Raw genomic sequence first — 3264 nt, 5'->3', positions numbered from 1 at the left:
CAAAATTCAAGGCCCCAAGGTCAGCAGTAGATCTAGTTCTGAAGTGAATATATACCGTATGAGTGGAATTTTAGCAAGACGGAAATTTAGCGATTCTTCCATAAAAACAAGAAACCCATGGGCCACATCGCTCACCTGAGAAGCTTTGGCCATTCTGTTCTTTACCAGATTCCCCCCTTGTAATACATGTACATATTGTGACCCCACCCTACCCCACTGATCATAATTTAAACAATTTGAAATCTACACTACCCCAGTATGCTTCCACATTAGTTTCAGCTTTTCTGGCCCAGTGGTTCTTGAGAAGATTTTCAAAGATTTTTCCTATATACTCCTGTGTAAAACTTTGATGGGCAATTGTGGCCCCATCCTACCCCTGGGGGTCATGATTAGAACAATTTAGAATCTACACTATCCCAGGATGCTTCCACATAAGTTTCAGCTTTTCTGGCCCAGTGGTTCTTGAGATTTTTTAAAAGATTTTTCCCATATATTTCTATGTAAAACTTTGATTCCCCATTGTGGCCCCGCTCTACCCCCGGGGGACATGATTAGAACAATTTAGAATCTACACTACCCCAGGATGCTTCCATATAAGTTTCAGCTTTACTGACCCAGTGGTTCTTGAGAAGAAGATTTTTAAAGATTTCCCCCATATATTTCTATGTAAAACTTTGATTCCCCATTGTCGCCCCGCCCTACCCCGGGGGTCATGATTTGAACAATTTAGAATCTACACTACCTCAGGATGCTTCCACATAAGTTTCAGCTTTAGTGGCCCAGTGGTTCTTGAGAAAAAGATTTTTTAATGACCTAACCCTATTTTTACCTTTTCTTGATTATCTCCCGGGACATGGCCCTTCATTTTAACAATTTATATTCCCCTTCACCCAAGGATGCTTTGTACAAAGTTTGGTCAAAATTGGCCCAGTGGTTCTTGAGAAGAAGATGAAAATGTGAAAAGTTTACAGACGGACGGACAGCTAGACGAACAGACGACGGACAAAATGTGATCAGAAAAGCTCACTTGAGCCTTCAGCTCAGGCGAGCTAAAAATTACCTCCCTTTCTCTTGAGCTTAGATATTCCAACAATCTCTGATTTACCTCTCTTGATATTTTTGCTTTAAAATCCAGTCTTCAAGAATTTTTTTTTATTTAAAAATATAATATACAGATACAAAAAACATTCAGAAAAAATAACTTAGTATATGAAAAGATGTACAATAATGTAGTAGCACTCTGAGCTTTCTCCAAATGCTTTATTACAAATTTAACAGAGTTAACTTTGAGTGATCTGCTGTGAATATGTCAGGAGTTATCCTTTATGAGTTATGTACTCAGCACGGTCCACTGAATTCTGGAGTCAAGCTATTTACTGTGTCCATCATTTTGTAATAACAACGTACTCAAGCAATATCCATTAAATTCTGTGAAATATGCTGTTTAGTGTGTCCATCACTGTGTTGATAAGAGTTACTCAGCACAGTGCACTGAATCTTACAAGTTAAGATATTTAGTGTGTCCAACTGTCCATCACTTTATTATAACAATGTACTCAGCACAGTTCATTGAATTCTGTGAGGTAAGCTGTTTAGTGTGTCCATTACTTCCTGATAACAATGTACTCAGCACAGTCCATTGAATTCTGTGAGTTAAGCTCTTTAGTTTGTCCATCACTTGCAGCCCAAACCTTAATCTCTGCACTATTGTTGAAGCATATTTGTCTGCTGTCAAAGAAACAAAATTGATGGCAGTCTGTCTGTAAAGATAACAAATCATGAGGGATCAAAAAAATATTAATAAAATCTTAATAAATGAAAAAAGGCTAACATATTTTCACAGATTAGAAGGAGTTTGCAGAGCTAATTGTATCTTACCTTTATTTTCAGGTTCTAGCTGATCTCTTTGGACTCTCACAGAAACATGGCGAGCTGCTTTCGGAAACAGGATCAATGCCAGCATAAACCCCTACCTATTAACAAAAAAGAAACTAGAAATTCAAGAAATGCGAGTGTCATAATCTCATTTTATTCACATAACACAAGGTCTCGAGCTTGACATACAACTGACTTACCAAAGATTTCAGGTTAGACAGTAGTTATTCCTTCATCTCCAGTCTTGTTAACAAGTTGAGGTCAGTCTCATCTTCTGCCTGTTAACAAAGAAAAATCTAAAGATCATTAAAAATAATGAAGGAGACCTTGTGCCAAAATGTTCACCTGAATCATCTTGACAAAAAAAATCTTGATTCATATTTTTACTAATCCTAGTCCAAAGGGATCATGATGTAACCTAATTTGAATCAAGACATCCTCAGGATGATTTAGATTGCAACATGGTTGCTGTTGTGCTGCAGAAGTAAATCACCCTGAACCTATGATTTAAATAAGTGTATAAAGAAAATTTGAAAATTGCGAAAAAAGAGCTTTTTACTCACTCCATTATCAGATATTGGCTGCTGGAAAAGCTTGGCAATGGACTCTTCTTCTTCTCTTGGTCAGCACTGGTCTTCTTCCTTCTTCCCTTGTCAAATCCCTTTAAAATACTTGATGGAGAGAAGATAAGCAATAATTCAAAGCAATGTAATAATCAAAGAAACTCAAATGATTATAATCATTACAACATTATTAGCTGGAAAATCAAAGAGCAAATTAAGACAATAAGGTTATGATAGGAATAAGGTGGATTATTGGGGCAAGGAGAGGAATGCATAGTTACTTTAGAGAAGGGAGGACAAAAATACGTCAGAAATAATTAAACAAAAATACTTGTAAGACTCCTGCTTGTTAAAGTGGGTCCTGATGAAGTTCCATAGGTAAAAAAAGAAGTACAAATATTCTCCTCATGGCTGCAGCGGAATGGGAGAGGGACTCTTCCTCACTTAGAATTCCTGGTCAGTCTTAACTTAAAACAGAGACATAAAAGGGGAAACACTTTCATTTCATATCAAGTGAGAAGCTTCAGTAAAATACAGCTTGTTGCTTACCACTTTTGAAACACAATGCCTTCAAAACACAGACAGGAATAGACTCTTCTTATATTAATGACCTTGGTCCTCCATTGTTGTTCCTCTTCTGAACTAAAGAGGAACTGAAATCTGTCGAAAGTCCAGAGGTTAAAGCTTGGTACAGCAAACTTTAATTGGCAAGCAAAGATACAAGAAGTTGAGTCCGAATCTTGCTCTGCTTTCTGCTGATGTCTGCAGTTCAATGGGAGAGGGAGTCTTCCTCACTTCAGGATCCTGTTCAACCTTAACATTATTC

General features: G+C 37.2%; 1 long non-coding RNA gene across 1 annotated transcript; it reads right to left on the bottom strand.

The window, feature by feature from the left end:
* Positions 1 to 1149: 1149 nt before the first annotated feature.
* Positions 1150 to 2893, bottom strand: LOC134236321 (uncharacterized). Its single transcript, XR_009985585.1, has 5 exons — positions 2770 to 2893; positions 2439 to 2546; positions 2076 to 2153; positions 1879 to 1991; positions 1150 to 1760 (listed from the first exon to the last, which is right to left on the bottom strand). It is a non-coding gene; the product is annotated as an uncharacterized LOC134236321 (long non-coding RNA).
* Between the last annotated feature and the right edge of the window lie 371 nt (positions 2894 to 3264).

The sequence above is a fragment of the Saccostrea cucullata genome, unplaced genomic scaffold (assembly GCF_032062105.1).
Source record: "Saccostrea cucullata isolate Sc308-1 unplaced genomic scaffold, CSIRO_AGI_Scuc_v1 ctg3453, whole genome shotgun sequence".
NCBI lineage: Eukaryota > Metazoa > Mollusca > Bivalvia > Ostreida > Ostreidae > Saccostrea > Saccostrea cuccullata.
Note: the sequence above shows the minus strand (reverse complement) of the source record. Positions and strands in the feature narration are given on the sequence as shown.